Source organism: Rhipicephalus sanguineus, chromosome 2 (assembly GCF_013339695.2).
Source record: "Rhipicephalus sanguineus isolate Rsan-2018 chromosome 2, BIME_Rsan_1.4, whole genome shotgun sequence".
In the NCBI taxonomy this organism is placed as follows: Eukaryota; Metazoa; Arthropoda; class Arachnida; order Ixodida; family Ixodidae; genus Rhipicephalus; species Rhipicephalus sanguineus.
The window spans coordinates 5853826-5876390 of record NC_051177.1 but is presented as its reverse complement, the minus strand read 5'-3'; the positions used below and the strand labels follow the sequence as shown (position 1 = coordinate 5876390).

The 22565-nt window shown below is 47.9% G+C and overlaps 1 protein-coding gene and 1 non-coding gene across 2 annotated transcripts in view; both read left to right on the top strand.

Annotated features, from left to right (window-relative positions):
• Nucleotides 1–22565, top strand: part of LOC119382366 (transient-receptor-potential-like protein) — a 604781-nt gene that overhangs the window by 324271 nt on the left and 257945 nt on the right. The gene's annotated exons all lie outside the window — the stretch shown is intronic.
• Trnak-cuu (transfer RNA lysine (anticodon CUU)) lies at nucleotides 16698–16770 on the top strand. The gene has a single exon. It is a non-coding gene; the product is annotated as a tRNA-Lys (tRNA).

The following is a 22565-nucleotide window of genomic DNA, read 5'->3' as shown; positions in this document are numbered from 1 at the left end:
TCTTATTATCACTTTTGCTGTATTCGGTTTTCGCCCACAAAGACTGTCAGCAACGCTCAGCGAAAACCGCGCCTCATTGTTCGAGAAGCTTCCCGATTGTTGTAAATCGTTTTGTTAAGATTGCGCGCAATACGCGAACACTCGAGCTTATTCTAGAGTTTGCGCGACAACCAGCGATAACGCTGGAATATTCGACGGCACATGAATAATACCCGTGTTACACAGGCAAGTAAACCGCAGTTACGACCAACCACGGTTACCCGCGTTGAACCACGGTTAGCGCCGACCACGGTTCGCCGATGTTACATGGAGCACAAGCGTCCTCGGTTAAAGCGGATAACGCGTCTGGCGTGAATGGCTCTGCGTCTGGCGGCAGTCCGGCGTTCAACTTGTCTATTATTGCCGCGTCGACTTTCGCATTCCTTGAGGTGCTCCGTAGATGACGCAAATTGTTTTCCCAAAGCCTAATCAGGCATTCTGGGGTTCATGCAGGCCAATTCGTTCGTTTTTCACGAACGCTCGCGGCGTGCACACGTCCTCCAGGGAGGCCGTCATTTTCACGGTTAACGGCCAAACCGAGGTCGCCAAACTCGGTTTGGCACAACCGCGGTTAGCGGCATAACCGCGGTTTCGCATACCGTGTAACATAAGCGAACCGCGGTTACGTGTAACCGCGGTTACTCTAACCGCGGTTTGGGCTGCCTGTGTAACAAGGGTATAAATGCCGACGCGCTTCACCGCTTGTCAGTTGATCGACGGTCGACGCTCTGTTCGCCGCTATCAGTGTATTGCTGTAGTTTGACTTTCAGTTTCCCGGCCACAAGTTCGGCCAAATAAACAGTTTCATCTCTGACGTGCTGACTGCTGCTTTCGCCGACGTCACGACCACGTGACAATACGGATTTTCTATGACGTTTTTAAAACGTCGAAATTGGTTTAGAATAGAACAAACGTCTTGAAATATACGTTGCCCAACAAACCACACCATCTCCCTTGGATATACCGAAATGACCCGAATGTGGAGCTCCTAAATTTACGTTTCTTAAAAAGTGGCGAAACGTTTTTTCTGGATATATCTGGATATATACAAACAACTCAAAAGTTACTAAGCACGAAAAAGAGCTACATAAGGTCATTGCGGGACCACCGATTTTCATAAAAACACCATCAAAACAAAACAGCCCGCATTGATCCCCGAAACGCCCTCGTGGGAGCAAAATACTGGTGTGAAAAAAAAAGGAAAAAGAAAAGCGCCGCATGCGCGCTTGGTGTTGCGCTTCGCGCATGCGCGCTTGGTGACGTGCTTCGTCTGTGTCGTCTTTGTCTGCCGTCTTTGTGAACTTTGCAGCGCTGCCTTTATGATCCGTTGTGCAGCCGCGTTTTTTCGTTGGGTGTGTGTCATCGTCAAGATTGCAGGATTTTTGTTGGATTTCAGCTACAAAAGGTATGTACGACCATCTCGATGCGACGAAGTTGCAATCGCATAATTGTGTTGTGCGTGGAAGTGGTGTAAGTTCAATAGTGCGTGCGAGCGCAAAGTTACGAGTTCACCGCTGCTGTCTTTGTTTTCGCGAATTTCGCTAGCGCGCGCTGAGCGCTGGGGGCGAAGAAGTAGCAGACGACGCGGGACACGAACCGCCCTTGTGATTCTACGCACATGCTCCGCGTTTCCAAATCTCGCCAGCAGTTAGCGCTCCGCGGACCGCCGGCCGCGCGCTCGCGTGCGTACTGTACATCTACCCCATTTTTGCTAAGTGAGGATTACCGTGTGCAATGTGTATAGCCGCAACCAGGGATAGCGACGCTTACGTACAGTAAGTGGTGTACTCCGCTTGATTTGTAGCATACAAGCGCTAGCTCACAAGAGTAACAGACAGTGACAGCAAACGAAAGTGACAGTGAAAGATGGAGCTTGTGCTTACCCTTACCTTCCTTGTAAATGTGTGAGGTCGCGCATCACGCACTTCTAATTATCAACCGATAGGCCAAAAATACTTTTTCACTATTCCAAGTGGCGCAGCAGTTCACTGCTTCCATTTCCCATACGTGTTTGTTGGAGCATGCATGCATTCACTGCCTACTTTGATTATGCAAGGCTGCCGTAGTAGCAACAGCTTAAGAGAGCAGGCAGGAATAGTTATGTTGCTTTAAGTGGCTATCCGCCTCGTGCATCGGTATGGTGGCGCCACCGCTCGGCTAAGGCGGTTGTACCCTCTCCTAACCCCCCATAGGATCCCATGCATTTTGAATGAAGTTTGCGATTTCGTTGCGCAAAAACAAACTAGCGCCATCTCTCGGCAATACGCCACACCGACGACGCAACACGTCCTCTTGCTTCCACCGACTGGCCATACTCCAAGCTAACTCCTCTCTCCACTTTCTTTTATTTCTTTTGGTGGCCGTGAGAGCGCGCGCTGTGCACTGTGCTGTAGCGCACCCGACAAGACCGGCTGGGCTCGTCGCGTCTTCCCTGAACGTTGCAACGTTAATATTGTGTTAAGGCGGTGGCCACACGTCGGACGATGAGCCCTGATTTCGTTCAGCTGCCATCTCATCAACGGCAATGTTTCAGACGCCTCAGTTGTGTACTTTTGTCCGTTGGTTGCGGGACAAGATGGCCTCTTGCAAGACCGCGTTTTTCCAAGTCAGCTGTGTGCGTAGTTCTCGGCGTCGTAGCAGTTTGATGACGCGAGGACGTCAACTGGTGCTACATCGTGGGAACCGCTGAAGTGACTGCAAGCTTGACGACATTGTGCCAGGATATTCTAGCGTACTGTACGCGCACGATTGTGCTACACTTAAAATACCGCTCTTGGCCTCGAGCGTCAACCTGGTACGCCTGTGTGCAACAAGTGTGTTGTTATCGTTGTTGCGTCGGTTAATATTGAATTGCAATTGGAATACCGTTTTTGCAAAGGTAAGTGAAGCTGTAAGTAGTTGTCCTGCTATATGCTCGCTACTCCACGAACATTACTTCTAGAATCGCATTTTATTTTGAGCTGCACGTACCAAAGGAGAATCTAGCATACGAGATACATTGCACGCGTGCGCATTTCCTATATAAATCTGAGTAATGCCACGCGTGCGCATTTCCTATATAAGTCTGAGTAATGCCATGCTCAATTTAAAGCGCATGTGTTAGAGGATTGTGGCTTCAATGGTGAAAGTGATTAGATATTCCGAAATATGTGATTGCAATGCAGTTAGAACTTCCTCATATGTTAATACGGTCTGTGAACAAAAAAAAAACGCTGTGTGAATGTTTGTTGGTCATTTGCTAAAGTACTTTCACGCATTATTATGCAGCTGTGTGACGGCTGTAAAACGTTCAGCAAGTTAGATTTCTGTTTTCTTGGTCCAGTTGAGTGCTACGAGTGTTGGGCGAAGATACAATCGCGTGTCTTTTGTGCGTTTCTTAAGCAGGCATACCGCCGTAATAGTCATTGTTGTTGTACTGTTTGGGGTGTTCAATAAAACAAGAATGCTGTTTTGTACTGCAACAATTTTTATTTCATCTGTGTTAACAGATCACGCAAACAACTTGGACACATGCACGTAAGAAACGTACGTAGTGCATCGCGCGCACGCATAAAAAAACGGGCCTGTCATTTTAAAACAAATAATATAGAACAATGGACGTAACAGACGGCATGGTTGTCTAGTGGAGCAGCGTCGGCAGTACAAATATCAAACCAGAATGAAACATGAATAGAAAAACGGAGAGTAACAGGGGCTTTGCCCACGGCTTCTATGAGCCGTGCAGATCCACCTATCGCCACCGTCCGCCGTTGGTGGCGCCACCAGTACCACTGAAAGCAGCAGCGCACGAGGCGGATAGGAAAACGTTGATGGAACTGGAAGCTGACGAAGCTGCTTTGATTGAAGGGCAGATTGCATCTGTAAGTGAAGAGTAATACATTTAAAGGGCCCCTAAACATCCTCTGAAGATAGAAGTATGTACGACTGAATTATTTGGCGTTTTCCGTTTTTTCTGCACAATTCATGGCGTCCGCAGGCTGTTGCCATGGCTTTGCCATGGAGTCGTACGCCCGTTCTGTCCTGTCTTGCGTGACTATCGTGCGCGATCAACTGATTAAACTTCGTTTTGTGTGGCTGCGCAAGAGGAGATAACAGCATGTAGTCGAAGAGCGCGAAATAACCGATAGGCTCGACGCTTAGTGCTGATTTTGTCCACGTGTTTTATAAGGAAATAACTCGCGAGGAAGAGATAGCGTTCGAGAATAATCAACCCGTTTTCAGAACCTGCACGTATGCTTCTGCGAAAGATGCGCTGCTTAAAAGAAAAAAAAAAGCTCTGCTGAGGCTGAAACTACTTTACGTAAGCTGTACTCATTCTCTTCTATAATAAATGCGAAGCATTTTCTAGCGCACCTTTGGCACTTTGAGCGTTTCCATCTACGTATATTTCTATCTATCTAGCCGCCTCCGTCTGCATGGATGCTCTCATGATCGCCTCCTTAACTTGGTGTATACCGAAACTTGCATGGGAGGGTAAGGTGATTTGACGAATATGACTGTCGTGTTATCAATAACGTGAAAATCCTGTCGAGTACGTCGTCAAACCCTTTCCTCTAGACACTTGTGGCACATACTCGTTTACCACGGGCCTTGGTGTACGGGTATGCGCCACAGGTGATTGGCTGTTTAGATATTTAAGTGCGAGAGCGTTAAGAAAAACTGACATCAGCAGCGTTGACCCGACGAATGGAAATATTAAAAATTAGGATCCCAGCAGGAATCCAACTCAAGCATTCTGCGTTGCAATCAGGTATTCTACTACAGAGCCACTCCAGGTCTATAAACTGGTTTGGGAAAACTGCCTATGTAGGCGTAATGTCGGTGCAACGTCAGTTGTGGTTGTGGGGCTGGCTATCTAATTTTACAAGAAAGCAATAAACACTACATACGAACTCCTACGATACCGGCGTCATATCAGATTAACGTAGGTGGTTCCAGTGTTGGCTCCGCTTTTATAGCAGCCTAATAAACTTTGCATTTGTATCCCTATGATTCAGAAAGCTATATTGAAGCATTGCACGACCCCGAAGGAATACAATAACGAAAGTTACGTATGATATTCACATGATTTCACCATAAAGTGCACTTAGTTTCGATAATACTGACGTATCTACTTTAATGTGCGAGCTGACCTTACGTCGCACCATAACTTACCTATTAAAGGGCCCCTCACCAGGCCACATAGCAAATTTTAGTTAGACGCTGGAAGTTGTGTGCCGAATGAAGAGCAGTATGCCGCAAGAATTTTTCAAATCGGTTCATTACGAGCTGAGAAAAACAATACTTTTTAGCGGCGCGAAACCACGATGCGAGGAGGCGAGTTTCAAACCCTTGCCACTCGCCCCGTGTAGCCTTAGCAAGCCAAATGCCTTCCCTGCCCTCTTCACCTGAAACATACGCATGAACACGTCATGCGCATGACGTGCCCGATCACGCGAGCGGCGTTGGACGGCCGCTACCTTTTTTTTTATGTAGCGGCTGTGGGCGTTTTGTCGGCGTTCTCTGTGGTGTACCGACTGTTTTGAGCGGGACGGGCATAAAAGTTGAGACATTTGTACGGGCACGAGAGTGGCGGCACGGCCGCTACATAGTGGTGGCGGTATCATGAGCCAGTGCCGCATTAACGTTTACTTGGACGCGGTAGAATAAATGAGCATAATGAATGCTCGAACGCGCCAGAACATTACTTTCGTTTCCAGGGCTGGCATCTGCTCGATGCGCTAACCGCTGGGACACGAACGCACGGAAAAGGGAGGCACATTAGTCCCGCATCTCGCTGCAATTCACGAAAAAAAAAATGAAAAAGACGCACACATTCCCTTTGTGTGTCTCATTATTTCTCTCAAGTTTTATTAATCTATTCAAGCAAAAAATTACACAAACTACATATGTCGTGTCAAATAATTATCACAGTGTCGTGCTACTGTTGGCGACGTCAGAGCGCAGTCGTCTACGTAGAGGAGCGACGTCACAGCACTACCATCTACGTAGGGCCATTTTCTCATGTACGTCATCCCCTCATTCTCTAAAGCGCGTGCCCGCGAGAGGAAGGGCAAGCAGCGTTCACCTTGAAATTTGACCGATTTCCGCGGCGCTTAGCGTTGCAAATTTTGGCAGACGTGATCGTGAGCGCCCAGCGTATGCATTGCGCGTGTTATCTCAAAATTGGCAAACCCGGTGAGGGGCTCTCTAAACGCCAGTGTTCTCGACGTGCCTGGTAACCCCACGATGTGCATACAGCTATTACACTTACAAAAACACGTCGATTCACCTCGTAACGCTTGACTCAAAGCCATCGAATACAGCATAGAAGTACTCGCTGACTGCTTCGCATGAAACCTATTCCGACAACGCGTGGGATCTGCAGAATTTTTCGTTTTGTATGTGGCAGGTGGCCCCTGAGATTTGAGGGCAGAGTGCACGCAGAAGGGTACGCAGAGTGTTAACAATGCTGTAGGTGTCTCAAGTTTGTTTTCTCTGGTTCTGCTTTCTTCTAGATATTCAAAAACAGAGCAAGAAGAGAAGCCCTGCAACCAAGGTTTTGCTACTCGGGCTAGATTGCAGAAGATGAGCTGAAAATTAATCGTTTCTGCATTTACATAGTTATGTTATTAAAATATATTTCGCAATGAGTGTACTCAGTTTTCAAAGGAAACCTTGTTTACTTTGTACAGATTTGCACAGACATGCATTGGTGCAACGGTACAACGAACCAGATTTTTGTGTGCATTGTTTGGATGTGTAAATGCACCTGCAAACGAAATTCCGTGCACCTAAATCCCACGGTGTATAGCCAAGGGTGAGAGTGGCACATCGGTGAATTGTATTCACCAGCGTGCCACTCCCGCCCCTGTCTACAGCACTGAATTTAGGTGCACTAAATTCGGCTGGTATGAGCATTTAGATGTCTAGATGCTACACACAAAAAACAGCTTCGTCATTCTGAATAGGAGCAGAGATAATAATGAGAAACCCTTATTTGGAGGTCTCTGGGAGGACAAAAAAGTTGGAAATTGCTGGTTGCTAAAGCGTACTCAGGATGTTTTTTGGCTCTGTAGGGTTTTTTCTGGGAAGTAGTATAAGTCCCACCAAAACTTTTTTGGGACATTTTCGGGAGGTTGGTGGTTTATTGGGTCCAGACCAAAATGGTCTTAAAAATACGTTTTCTAGACGTTATCAAAAGCGGATATAATACGGATTTTCTGTGACGTTTTTAAAACGTCGAAATTGGTTTAGAATCTGTTTTATCCCACTTATTCCTTAAAAAAAACGTTTTCTAGACCATGTGTGCTACCTGCGATGTGCTACTACGTCAAGTCTCGACCTCTGTGTAAAATGATCGCTGCACGCAATCAGCGTTGCATGTCAGCACAGACGCCGCTTAACGTTTGAGGTGCATGTAAAGGCGCGACTTCCTGACGCGTGCAAAAAAAAAACAAAAAAAAACAAGGTGACAACGCATAAAAGTAAAACAAGTACAAATATCTCACTGCGCCGTGTCTCAAATAGCTACATGTGGAAATGGAGTAACATTTTCAAAACCCCACGTATTAAATGCGAACGCAATTGTGGAACGCGCGATTGCGCTTTGTAGCCTTCCCTTCATTGCGACGAAAAGAGGATCCTCTGTTGGTGGGGCCCTTTAACCTGACGCTTTGTGTGTACGACACGAGAGGTACGCAGCTTGGCTGTAAGAACAAGCACGAGCGGTCGTAGCTTCTTGCCACCCCCGTCCTTGCGTAGCTTTCAGTGCGCTCGTTGGTACGCAGGGAGAAAGAAAATGCTTAAAGGGCCCCTCCCCAGGCAACATAGCAAATGTTAGTTAGACGCTGGAAGTTGTTGTGTGCCGAATGAAGAGCAGCATGCCGCAAGAATTTTCGAAATCGGTTCCTTACGAGCTGAGAAAAACAATAATTTGTAGCGGCGCGAAACCGTGACGCGAGGAGGCGAGTTTGAAACCCTTGGCACTGGCCCCGTGTGGCCTTCGCAAGCCAAATCCCTTCCCTGCCCTCTCAACTTGACACATACACATGAACACGTCATGATGGTCACGTGCGCCTGAGGTGCCCGAGCACGCGAGCGGCGTGGCACGGCCTACTTTTTAGGGGCGAAGCTCCTTAAGGCGGCACCCGTTCGTCCCTCGTAGTCGTAGTAGTAGTCGTAGTGCGTAACAAGTCTAACGCTTTGACCTCCAAGGTGGTGCCGGTGGGAGATTTTTCCTGTGCGTTGTTGAACAATAAAAAATTCGCAGCGTGCGCGTTAACTAAAAGCCGAATTCTTCTGTCTCTCATTCCCCATTAGCAGCCATTGGCATGTTCCAGTAGGAAACGTTAGTAGAAGTAGAAGTGTAAGTGTTAGCTAAAAGCCGACTTCTTCTGTCTCTCATTCCCATTAGCAGCCATTGTTTACCTCCAAGGTAGTGCCTGGTGAGATTTCTCCTGTGCGTGATTAAACAATAAAAATTTTGTTCAAAACGCCGTTGATTGATGAAATAAACCAACGAAAGACGCCAGATGTTTTGTAAAAGCAGAACGAAAGAACGCCAGATGATTCTAAAGCAAGACGAAAAGACGCCAGCTGCTTAACGAAAGACGCCAGATTTTTCTAAAGCAATGCTTTTCTAAACAATGAAAATTCACAGCGTACATGTAAAATTAAAGTGAGCTGCAAGTCGTCATAACTCATCGAACCTTTAGTATAAACGCGCCCGATCTCACGTCGGTGATGATGTACTGAGCAGAATTCACGGAAGATTCACGGTTTACCGATGAACCTCCGCAGCTTCGCCCACTCATCATCATTCACTCCGTGGATATGCTGTGTTTATTTTTAAAGAAGATAGTCTTTCTTGGGGAACTTAAACGCAGAAATTTTGGTCTGTCTGTCTTTCTGTTTGTCGGCACGTCACCCGATTCAGCCAACCGGCCAAAGTTGAACCACTTGCTTACCGCCCACCCATCTTGAACTGGTACGGCTGTTCATACTTGTGAACGTTGTCGATCAAAAAGTAAATATTACGCATATCTGAGGCGTAACATCATTAGGTAAGTATTTGGTGGTGTGTTCCTTTAATAGAAAATACATAGATACGCAATTTTAAAGACCTTGATGGTATGCGTTTAACGTTGAGACAGTAACGCGTTTATTAAAAGATTGCCACAGCTGAAGCGATCAGCGGTCCAAGCCGACCAAGCGCGAGCGCCAACAACAACCGCCTTCGTCTTCTTCTTTCGCAGGCGTTCTTGTCTGCGCCCTATCATGTTACAAATCACTCCCCCGCGGAAAAGGAACCATCCTGGCGACCTAAGGAACAGGTACAACTGGTGGGTCATAATGCGGCTTCAGTCGATCGACGTGAACAGTCTCGCGACGACGGCGGTTCGTAGATGATTCAACAGGCTCAATAATATAGTTAACTGGGGATGCTTGACGTAGGACGCGGTAGGGGCCTTCGTACTTAGGCAGTAGCTTTGTGAAAAGGCCAGGAGCGGAGGAGGGAACGCGAAGCCACACCAACGTTCCAGGGGAATACGACTGAGGAGGCAGGTTTTCGTCGTGACGGTCCTTCTGGCCCTACTCGCCCTACCATGTTACAACCCTAGTTTCTTAAGGTGCGCTGAAAATGCGACTGCGCTGAAACTTGTCTTCCTCCGTGCCCCCTGCACAAGCTCATGTTGTGTTTCGGTTTCGGTTCAGTATTGCATTGTACGAATGACAGGGGGCGCGCTCTGGCATTCCTGTTTTTCCCAGGCGACGTGTAAATAAGAGAGTTTGTGGAGAGTACTCGTTGAGTGCGGACATTTCTTCTCCTTCGGCGCATCGCGCCAAACAGCGTGTTCGGGCTGGCCGGCGTCCCCACCGGTCCCGTTGGTCACCGCCGGTCTTCGCCTGCCGCTGCGCCGGGAATACCAGCCCGCAACACAGCACTCATGTTTCCCGACGTATTGCCAGATGGCGTCCATATCTCACGCAGCGCCTCTTCTATCGTCTTTAGACGACATTTGCAGCGAAGCACGCAGATACGCGGCCAATTTTTATGTAGCGGCCGTGGGAGTCCTGTCGGCGTTATCTGTGGTGTACTACTTGTTTCTGAGATTGTTTCCCTTAAGATTAACACTTCTTTCCTTGATTCATAGCGAGGGTCTCGTTCTGGCAGACTTGATGCTTTCAGGTAGTATGCGCGGGATTATTGGTCAGCTGCCAGCTCGTAATAAGTTCACGTGCTACGTGACGCCAACAAGCAGAAAAAGAGTACTCCACACTCGCCGTCATCTACTGGCGGCGCTGACTGACGCTCCCACGTTTAAATGTACATATATCCCCTATAAAGTGGACGAGGGGATGGCCGCCGCGGTAGCTCAGTTGGTAGAGCATCGGACGCGTTATTCGAAGGTCGCAGGTTCGGTCCCTGCCCCCGGCAAGCTATCTTTTCGTCCATTTTTCTTTCTTCCCATTTACCTTACATTTACAACTAAAAAAATCCTTGAGAAAAACTTGGCAGTGGGCTAGTTGGTTAAACATTATCGATGATTTTTGCGCAAACTTTACAAAAAGTGACTGGGGACAGAGAAGGACCACACACACGGCACATATGAGCGCAAACTAACAACTGTTTATTAGAACTATGGAAAGAAATGTATACGGTGACCCACGCATGCGCAACGCTGCCCTAGCTACGACGCCCCCTGCTCTCCTTTATCATCTTGATTTCCATATCGGTGAGCGCAATAGAAGGCGCGCTAATACACTTGCCCTCTGCTGCCGTTCTGATAATGAAGGCCTCGACGACCTCTCTTTTGGTGCGCTTGCTCGACGTGTGCAAAATGTCCGTTTCTTCAAACAAAGGATGACACGTGCACCTGCTGCAGTGTGTCGCCAGATGCCCCGGAGCTTGCAGGAGGCCACAATTGTGTCTATGTTCCTTCAGCCTTTCATTGACACACCTTCCCCTCTGCCCCACGTAATGAGCTCCGCAGGACAGTGGAATTTTGTATACCACGTTTTTCGCGCACTCGACGAACCTATTTGCATGTTTGGTCAAACACACTGCTTCCTTGTCCCTGTCAGAGTCGCCGTTCACTTTTGCGCATAGTCCGATGAGCTTTCTCGGCGCAGTGAAGACCGTCCTCACGCCGTACCTTGCCGCAACCTTCTTGATTCGGTGTGCCACCGTGTGCATGTACGGCATTGTAATGAAAGGAGGCCTTTTGCCATCTTCTAGAAGTTGCTCCTTTGTATGCCTTAGCACAAATGACGACATTATCGATGACACTAAATGACGTGGATAGCCACTCGTTTCAAGGCGCTTGACTTGCATGCCAACCCCTTCTTCGATGGAGTGCTCACATGACTTTTTAATCGCTTCCAAAAGGCATGCTGTGGCTATGCTTCTTTTTACAATCTTTGAGTGTCCGGAATCGTACGGCAAAATTTGTTTTTCACCTCTCGTCTTGTACATCCAGCACGTGTGCTTGCCTTCCATGGTGATGCTCAAATCGAGATACTGTAAGCGTCCGTGCTCCGGAACCTCTGACGTGAACCGAAGCCCTTCATGTTCTCTTTCAAATAAGCGCAGTACTTCGTCTCTTGTCTTCTCAGACATCAGCCCATAGGGAAGGCAAACTAGAAAATCATCGACGTACCTCACACACTTCACCACACCCACTTCCTGTAAACCGGCCTGCAGTTTTCTGTTTCCTTTTGCCATGAACAAGTCACAAAGCACTGGAGCAATTCTTGAACCTATGCAAATTCCGTCTTGTTGTAGAAGCATCTTCCCACCAAACACGACGAACAGTGATTGGAGGTACCTCCGAAGTAGGTCGATAAAGTTTCTCATGGACGTGCCACACTCGTTTTGAAATTTTGTCACGCCGAATCCTTCGATTGCTTCCTCAACAGCCTCGACAGCCACTTTTTGTGGTATGCTGTAAAACATGTCGGTAACATCCACTGAGAATGCACATATCGGGTCGCACTCTTTCAGAAATAGCACAACTTCTTCTGAGTTGCGAATTATGAACGGGTCTTGCACATCGAGTTTTACCAGGTGTTCTTGAAGGTACACCGCGAGTGCCTTCTGCCATGTGCCCTTGTCCTCAACAATCACCCTGAAAGGTGAACCAGTCTTGTGGGTTTTTGCCGTAAAGAAAGGGCTTAGCGTGGACGCCTTGCTCGCCCTTACTTCCTTCGCTGTTTTCTGTAGACCTGCTTCCTCACACAACTTTGCAGTCACGCTTTTTTCTTTTGACAGCTTCTTTTCGGTGATGTCATGGATAATTTTGAAGTTCTTTCGCATGGCTTCTTCAGCTCTGGAATCGTAATCATCTTGATTCATGACCACGAACTCCCCTGATTTGTCTGCCGCCAGCAATTTGTGTTTGTTTGACTTCAACCATTCAATGGTTCGTTTTGGATTTTGTTGCCTACGGTGGCCTTTCAGTTTATCGAGCGCCGCCTTTGCACATTCCATTGCGTCGCCCACACATTTTTCTTTGATATCCTCTGGAACCTTGTTGCTCAGCTCGTGAGCAACCGTGACCAAGTCCACCGGGTCAGGCTTTGGTTCCAAGGCGAACTTTGGCCCCTTGTTTAGGAAGGCTTCAACATAAGCAGGCAAAACGTGCCCCGTCATGTTTACTGCGTTTTGAGCCTGTGTTGCTCGATGGGTCTGCTTTCTTGGTAAGAACTTCAAATGCAAGGACCACAACGTTTCACTTTTTCTGTGTGCCAAGTCAAGGAAGAACTTGTAGGTCACTGCCGATTGTTTAGGCGCTAGGCAGCTTGCACATGTGGCCTTAACGTTGAGCTTGAAAAACCTTATCTGTCTCCATGCCTCGATTCTGAGCATCTTGCACAATCTTCTACTCACAGCCTCGGTCGGCGAAAGCCTTCCAAAAATTCCTCCTACCGTTTCGGGCGCCACACCTTTGTTGAGGGCGTACGTCATGGTTCTGGCTCTGCAGCTTGCTTCAGCAATGTAGTCGATGAATACACACACACGAGGAAGAGGCGGTAAATGATTCACAGGTAGGCCCGATGAACTAGAAATGTACTTGAGAAAAACTTGGCAGTGGGCTAGTTGGTTAAACATTATCGATGATTTTTGCGCAAACTTTACAAAAAGTGACTGGGGACAGAGAAGGACCACACACACGGCACATATGAGCGCAAACTAACAACTGTTTATTAGAACTATGGAAAGAAATGTATACGGTGACCCACGCATGCGCAACGCTGCCCTAGCTACGACGCCCCCTGCTCTCCTTTATCATCTTGATTTCCATATCGGTGAGCGCAATAGAAGGCGCGCTAATACACTTGCCCTCTGCTGCCGTTCTGATAATGAAGGCCTCGACGACCTCTCTTTTGGTGCGCTTGCTCGACGTGTGCAAAATGTCCGTTTCTTCAAACAAAGGATGACACGTGCACCTGCTGCAGTGTGTCGCCAGATGCTCCGGAGCTTGCAGGAGGCCACAATTGTGTCTATGTTCCTTCAGCCTTTCATTGACACACCTTCCCGTCTGCCCCACGTAATGAGCTCCGCAGGACAGTGGAATTTTGTATACCACGTTTTTCGCGCACTCGACGAACCTATTTGCATGTTTGGTCAAACACACTGCTTCCTTGTCCCTGTCAGAGTCGCCGTCCACTTTTGCGCATAGTCCGATGAGCTTTCTCGGCGCAGTGAAGACCGTCCTCACGCCGTACCTTGCCGCAACCTTCTTATTCGGTGTGCCACCGTGTGCATGTACGGCATTGTAATGAAAGGAGGCCTTTTGCCATCTTCTAGAAGTTGCTCCTTTGTATGCCTTAGCACAAATGACGACATTATCGATGACACTAAATGACGTGGATAGCCACTCGTTTCAAGGCGCTTCACTTGCATGCCAACCCCTTCTTCGATGGAGTGCTCACATGACTTTTTAATCGCTTCCAAAAGGCATGCTGTGGCTATGCTTCTTTTTACAATCTTTGAGTGTCCGGAATCGTACGGCAAAATTTGTTTTTCACCTCTCGTCTTGTACATCCAGCACGTGTGCTTGCCTTCCATGGTGATGCTCAAATCGAGATACTGTAAGCGTCCGTGCTCCGGAACCTCTGACGTGAACCGAAGCCCTTCATGTTCTCTTTCAAATAAGCGCAGTACTTCGTCTCTTGTCTTCTCAGACATCAGCCCATAGGGAAGGCAAACTAGAAAATCATCGACGTACCTCACACACTTCACCACACCCACTTCCTGTAAACCGGCCTGCAGTTTTCTGTTTCCTTTTGCCATGAACAAGTCACAAAGCACTGGAGCAATTCTTGAACCTATGCAAATTCCGTCTTGTTGTAGAAGCATCTTCCCACCAAACACGACGAACAGTGATTGGAGGTACCTCCGAAGTAGGTCGATAAAGTTTCTCATGGACGTGCCACACTCGTTTTGAAATTTTGTCACGCCGAATCCTTCGATTGCTTCCTCAACAGCCTCGACAGCCACTTTTTGTGGTATGCTGTAAAACATGTCGGTAACATCCACTGAGAATGCACATATCGGGTCGCACTCTTTCAGAAATAGCACAACTTCTTCTGAGTTGCGAATTATGAACGGGTCTTGCACATCGAGTTTTACCAGGTGTTCTTGAAGGTACACCGCGAGTGCCTTCTGCCATGTGCCCTTGTCCTCAACAATCACCCTGAAAGGTGAACCAGTCTTGTGGGTTTTTGCCGTAAAGAAAGGGCTTAGCGTGGACGCCCAGCAGAGGGCAAGTGTATTAGCGCGCCTTCTATTGCGCTCACCGATATGGAAATCAAGATGATAAAGGAGAGCAGGGGGCGTCGTAGCTAGGGCAGCGTTGCGCATGCGTGGGTCACCGTATACATTTCTTTCCATAGTTCTAATAAACAGTTGTTAGTTTGCGCTCATATGTGCCGTGTGTGTGGTCCTTCTCTGTCCCCAGTCACTTTTTGTAAAGTTTGCGCAAAAATCATCGATAAAAAAATCCCCTATACTTTCCTTGGCACTATTGTGTGTTAGTTCTCATTAATATTGTGTATAACAAAGAAAACGAGCCCTTAAGATTAACACTTCTTTCCTTCATTCATAGCGAGGGTCTCGTTCTGGCAGACTTGATGCTTTCAGGTAGTATGCGAGGGATTATTGGTCAGCTGCCAGCTCGTAATAAGTTCACGTGCTACGTGACGCCAACAGGCCGAAAAAGAGTGTTCCACACTCGCCGTCATGGCTACTGGCGGCGCTGACTGACGCTCCCACGTTTAAATGTACATATATACCCTATAAAGTGGACGAGGGGATGGCCGCCGCGGTAGCTCAGTTGGTAGAGCATCGGACGCGTTATTCGAAGGTCGCAGGTTCGGTCCCTGCCCGCGGCAAGCTATCTTTTCGTCCACTTTTCTTTCTTCCCATTTACCTTACATTTACAACTAAAAACATCCCCTATACTTTCCTTGGCATTATTGTCTGTTAGTTCTCATTAATATTGTGTGTAACAAAGAAAACGAGCCCTTAAGATTAACACTTCTTTCCTTCATTCATAGCGAGGATCTCGTTCTGGCAGACTTGATGCTTTCAGGTAGTATGCGAGGGATTATTGGTCAGCTGCCAGCTCGTAATAAGTTCACGTGTTACGTGACGCCAACAGGCCGAAAAAGAGTGTTCCACACTCGCCGTCATGGCTACTGGCGGCGCTGACTGACGCTCCCACGTTTAAATGTGCATATATACCCTATAAAGTGGACGAGGGGATGGCCGCCGCGGTAGCTCATTTGGTAGAGCATCGGACGCGTTATTCGAAGGTCCCAGGTTCGGTCACTGCCCGCGGCAAGCTATCTTTTCGTCCACTTTTCTTTCTTCCCATTTACCTTACATTTACAACTAAAAACATCCCCTATACTTTCCTTGGCTTTATTGTCTGTTAGTTCTCATTATTATTGTGTATAACAAAGAAAACGAGCCCTTAAGATTAACACTTCTTTCCTTCATTCATAGCGAGGATCTCGTTCTGGCAGACTTGATGCTTTCAGGTAGTATGCGAGGGATTATTGGTCAGCTGCCAGCTCGTAATAAGTTCACGTGCTACGTGACGCCAACAGGCCGAAAAAGAGTGTTCCACACTCGCCGTCATGGCTACTGGCGGCGCTGACTGACGCTCCCACGTTTAAATGTGCATATATACCCTATAAAGTGGACGAGGGGATGGCCGCCGCGGTAGCTCAGTTGGTAGAGCATCGGACGCGTTATTCGAAGGTCGCAGGTTCGGTCACTGCCCGCGGCAAGCTATCTTTTCGTCCACTTTTCTTTCTTCCCATTTGCCTTACATTTACAACTAAAAACATCCCCTATACTTTCCTTGGCATTATTGTCTGTTAGTTCTCATTAATATTGTGTATAACAAAGAAAACGAGCCCTTAAGATTAACACTTCTTTCCTTCATTCATAGCGAGGATCTCGTTCTGGCAGACTTGATGCTTTCAGGTAGTATGGGAGGGATTATTGGTCAGCTGCCAGCTCGTAATAAGTTCACGTGCTACGTGACGCCAACAGGCAGAAAAAGAGTGTTCCACACTCGCCGTCATGGCTACTGGCGGCGCTGACTGACGCTGCCACGTTTAAATGTGCATATATACCCTATAAAGTGGACGAGGGGATGGCCGCCGCGGTAGCTCAGTTGGTAGAGCATCGGACGCTTTATTCGAAGGTCGCAGGTTCGGTCACTGCCCGCGGCAAGCTATCTTTTCGTCCACTTTTCTTTCTTCCCATTTACCTTACATTTACAACTAAAAACATCCCCTATACTTTCCTTGGCATTATTGTCTGTTAGTTCTCATTAATATTGTGTATAACAAAGAAAACGAGCCCTTAAGATTAACACTTCTTTCCTTCATTCATAGCGAGGATCTCGTTCTGGCAGACTTGATGCTTTCAGGTAGTATGGGAGGGATTATTGGTCAGCTGCCAGCTCGTAATAAGTTCACGTGCTACGTGACGCCAACAGGCAGAAAAAGAGTGTTCCACACTCGCCGTCATGGCTACTGGCGGCGCTGACTGACGCTCCCACGTTTAAATGTGCATATATACCCTATAAAGTGGACGAGGGGATGGCCGCCGCGGTAGCTCATTTGGTAGAGCATCGGACGCGTTATTCGAAGGTCGCAGGTTCGGTCCCTGCCCGCGGCAAGCTATCTTTTCGTCCACTTTTCTTTCTTCCCATTTACCTTACATTTACAACTAAAAACATCCCCTATACTTTCCTTGGCATTATTGTCTGTTAGTTCTCATTAATATTGTGCATAACAAAGAAAACGAGCCCTTAAGATTAAGACTTCTTTCCTTCTTGTTTCTGAGGGACGGGCATGAAAGTTGCGACATTTGTACGGGTACGAGAGTGGCGGTATCATGAGCCAGTGCCGCATTAACGTTTACTTGTACGCGCAAGAATAAATGAGCATAATGAGTGCTCGAACGCACCAGAACATTACCACGGCCGCTGCATGGCCGTGACATTACCTTCGTTTCCAGGGCTGGCGGGCTCGTTGCGCTAACTGCGGGGCACGGAGGAAGAAATATTTAGGAGGCGAAACTCTCGTTAGAACAGGCGTCGGCGGGCGTCCAGATAACGTCACAAAAATACAAAAATAACATGCGCCGAAGGAGGCACTTCAATCCACCTTTTTCACGATGCCTCGGCGCATGCGCCCTCCCCTAGCGGAAAAGTCGCAAAACGTCTCCTCATCTCGGAGGCTTTACTTCTGGCACTACCGGTTCTCCCGGCTCCTACCAAACCCCTACCAAAACGGTAGAGGGCAACGTTACTAGAATACATTCAGTTTTCAAACTTGTTTGTACTGCGCGGAACCGCCACCACACTTGCTAGGTTTTGGCGCTGCAGTCGCATCGGGCTTCAAAATACCGCGCGCGCCTGCCAACGCTGCACAAGCGTTCGCGTTCTCTATCTGCCTTCTGCAGCTTTTGTGGTGGCGTTTCGTACTGCGTTCGCATCATGTGTCGTCTGTTCGCGTTCTCTATCTGCCTTCTGCAGCTTTTGTGGTGGCGTTTTGTATTGCGTTCGCATCATGTGTCGTCTATTCGCGTGTTCGCGTTCTCTATCTGCCTTCTGCACCTTTTGTGGTGGCGTTTCGTACTGCGTTCGCATCATATGTGTCGTCTGTTTGGGGTGACCATGCCAACTTGTTGCGTGCCGGGGTGCGCGAGCGGATACCGCAAGGACGCAAGCAGCTCGGACAGACATTTTTTCTACGCTCCGACCGACGTGAGTCTTCGCGCAGCTTGGAACAAATCCACGTGCGGGCAAGGAATTGACAGCAACGTCAAGAGTGTGCGACCTCCACTTTCATCAACAGGACATATTGAAAACGTACGTCCATGTCATCGACGGGAAATCCGTCGAAATCCCACGAGGCAAATGGAGTCTCGCAAAAGACGCCGTACCCAAGGTGTTTCCGAACCTGCCCGCGTACCTGTCGAAGCCACCGGAGAAAAAACGCAAGCCAAGGTGCAAAAGCGCGAAGCGAGCAGCGCCGAGTTGCGCCATGCTATAACCTCGAGCAGCCGGAAGACTTTCCAGCTCAAGACACTCAGGAATTAACGATAGCTGATATGAAATCTGTAGAGTTGCCCCCCGGCTGGCGCGTGATGACGGGGGTTCATGAACATGGGGACAGGAGTGAGAGCGAATTCGTCGCATTTTTCACGGTAAAGCACGAAGAGAAAACCTTGCAAATTGAAAAGAGCGTAGTTGTCACCAGCGAAAGTTCGGCCACAGGAAGTGCCTACGGTCGTGCAGCGAGTGCTTACGCAAGTATTCCCATCCGTGCTATCGAAGACTTAACCGCCCTTTTAAAAGCTGCACATAAGCTTCACGCGTGTAACCGCACGACTGCGAAAGCAAGCGCGCTGTACTACCTTGGTGGTTATGTCGTGAAGAAGGCGCGAAAGTTCACCAGTTGTGAAGATTGCCTTGCAACTTGTATATCTGATAACCACGTACCAGCAGCAGCAGCCTTAACAGAGATGCGATCCTTTGTGCCTGGTGCACTGCAGCATCCATCAGGTGCTTTGACATCTATGCTTAGCGGCATTGAACGTGTAATTGAAAAAAGGACCAATGGTAACAAAGCGTTCGCAGATTTGTTCTGGACTATAATGGGAGAGCTGTCTGGATGTTCTCTGACTCGGGTATTCTGCACAGAGCATTTTGAGGAGCTGAGTGCGCGAATCATCAAATTTTATTTGACCACACGTATGCATTTCTATTCGAAGTTTCTTCGCCAGCAGCGAGACTCTAGTGTGCCAGTGAAAGCAGCAAGAAAGCGTGCTAAATTGCTATGAAAAGGAGACTGTCAGCAACTGGGTTGCACATGTGCATAATTTTTTGTGGATGTATAACTGTTAAATGCATAAGTGCATGTATGTATAAGTACCTGCAGGATCCCAGGCAGCACACAACGTCGGGCCGATATTGGTTTTACGGCGGCTGTGCGCGGCCCCACCTCGGGCCAGCGTTGCCAGGCTGGCGCCGATATCGGCGGAGCCGTTGACTTTCGCCGGCAAAATTGGGCCGACTTTGCCGCCTTTCAGCCGATGTTGGGCTTTCACCGGCAACATTGGGCCAAGTTTTCCTGCGTTCTGCCGTCTTTCCGCCGATATCGGCTTAGCCGATTTCTTTCACCGGCAACATTGGGCCGAGTCTGCCGGCGTTTTCCTGTTCTTCCGCCGATATCGGCTTCGCCAATGGTTTTCACCGGCAACATTGGGCCGAGTTACCCGCCGTTTTGCCGTACTTACGCCGACATCGGCCGAGCCGATGGTTTTCACCGGCAACATCGGGCCGAGCATGCCGTCATTCTGCCGTGCTTCAGCTGACATCGGCGGAGCCGATGGCTTATCGACGATGTTGGAACTTTCTTGTCTCCCTTCAGACAGTATACATGCCCTGTTGAGAACGTCCTCCTGCGTCGCGGCGCTCCAAAAGTCCTCGTCACCGACAGAGGTACGGCTTTTACGGCAGAGCTAACGCAAACCATCTTGAAATAGAGCCACACAAGTCACCGACGGACATCACCCGTAGGCGACATCACCCGTAGGCGTCGAACACATGACATGGGACGCCATAATATCTTCCGCACATAACCTGAAGTTAACAAGGCAGTGTAAGAAACGGCGCACATATCACACAGTTCAGAGTAGTTCACGGAGGCCCCTCAACGACGCTGGACGCCGTGTTGCCGGCCGTCAGTGACGAGAATAACCTCGACGTTGCGCTCTACCTTCAGCCTGCCGAAGAATCCCGGCAGCTCAACCACCTAGGATACAATCGTAATGCAATAGAGCATTAGGCGCTTGAATATTTGTAGCTTAAGCTGCAGAATGCCGCTACATGAATTGCTGTACTAGCACAAATAACAAAGTTCAAATATTGTACCGTGCTAATGCCGCACTTACGACTCGGGGCGCGAAGTATGGCCGACTGAATACCTTGCATTCTCTTATTAGTTTCTGCTATGACAATGACTAACAACTATCACTAGCACAGTCACTTTTCTACCAAAATGGTGGTCTTTAGAAGAATAACTGACTCAAATTAGATGGCCACTTCGTTGACCAGCTGTTCAACGCTTTCAAAAAATGTTGAACCGTTATAACACATACCATTAACTTCATGGGCCAAGTTCGAAGTACTTTTGTTTTGTAAATGTGTTTGCCACTGGTCGACCGACTTGACTAATGTATCCAGCATCAAAATTCACCCAAACATTACCGCACGAATGCTTTTAGCGGAAGAAGTTTTATGTGAATACTAATTCTCTGCATAAATCGAGCCTGTCATCATATTTATAGCGCTATATCCTTTCAGCCGCTGAATGTGTGGCGCGAGCGCTCATATACTACACGGACAGTTTCCCATCTCTGTGTTTACACATATTTACTCACGCGCGTGTTTGGGTCACGCGTAACAAGCGCATTTGCTTCAGTGATGTCACATAATTTTACTTTATGAAAATAGTAAAAAGCTCAGCAAGGCGTGTTGCTGAGCTAGTTGGTTCATTACTTGAGAAAAATAGGTATGGTGCAAAAAAGACCGGACGAAGTGAAGACACGTTTTGTCGTTTGAATGTTTCCAAATCAACTAGCCCGCTGACCAACTTTAACGAACTGACAAACACGTGTTTGCCACGCGTTTGTCAGTTCGTATTTGCACTTCGTTGCCGTCCATTTTGTGACATACATATCTTTTTCAAGTAAAAATCTCGCTCAACGATTGCTTCCCACGTGCTTTCAGAAACAGTCGCATAAAATTATCATTATGGCACGTGAAATACGATGAAAAATGCGGCTCCAACGTGGTGTACGTTTTCATGTAGCGACATGTGGCAACAAGTGATGCATCGAAAATTCGACGAACGCCTTTCTCAAACGGCATGCCCATAGACATGCTGGGGGGATCGCACACTATTGTGATAGGCTGAGCCGTGCTTTCAAGAAGGGAGAATTCGACTTTTTTTTCGTCTTCTTCAACCTCTACTCCCCCCCCCCTCCCTCCCTTCCCCTCGTTCAGCGTCATTGTCGCGAAACTCGCTTGACCAGGCAGGGTAGGGTGGCCGTCCCGGCGGACGGACAATCGTAGCTGCGGGAGCAGTTTTTTTTTTTACTCCGACCAGCAGAATTCTTCAAGAAGTGCGGTGTGTGGACATGTGTGGTGGAAAGTCAAAATTGTGCACGAGACGGATACGCAGCAGGATTCCGGCATTGTTTTCGGCAGAGATCACCGCAGCGAGAAACCAGTGGCCCCCTGCTTCTATGTTGAACTCGCTCACCTCATATAAGGCCACGTGTTCACTACTGTTACGTGTCATCAGATTTTTGTCCTCTTCTTATCGCGTATTTTCTATTGACCATCGTGTTTTGTGTATTCTGATATGGTGCGCTTGCATTTTTTATTCGCTCGTGTTTCTAGCGATCCAACGGGCACACGTGAGTGGTTTTTATGCACGATTCCTTTCTGTTACAATCTTACCTTTAAATTAGGAATGCGTGCGTGTCTATCTTGTTTAGATGTAGAGTTCATGGGATCTTGTGGTACCGCTCGCAATGTTTTTCGCGTCGCGTGCAGCAGTTTATCTATCTTTTTGGCCCTTAAGTTATCACTGAAAAATTGCAATTTCCGCTTATAGGATAACGCTAATTTAATTGCCGGTCATGTCTTGCGAATGCCTACCGTTCCTTGGTGAATTTAATAAAGGTCGGGGGGGGGGTGCTCCTCTGCTCCTAATTAGCTCACGCGTTGCACAATCTTCTAGTCTAAATGCCATTCTTAATCTCGCTTTTCCGGCAGGCCGCCTAATTATCTTTCTTTTCTTTGGGTCCGTCTTTAATCCTACTTTGATGCTGCTTTCATTTACATCTCCAGAATTTTTTTCGTGATTCGGCACCGTCGTTACTGAAAAGCGCGATATCGTCCGCAAAACGCAAGTAGCTAACATATTCTTCGTTAATCCTTATT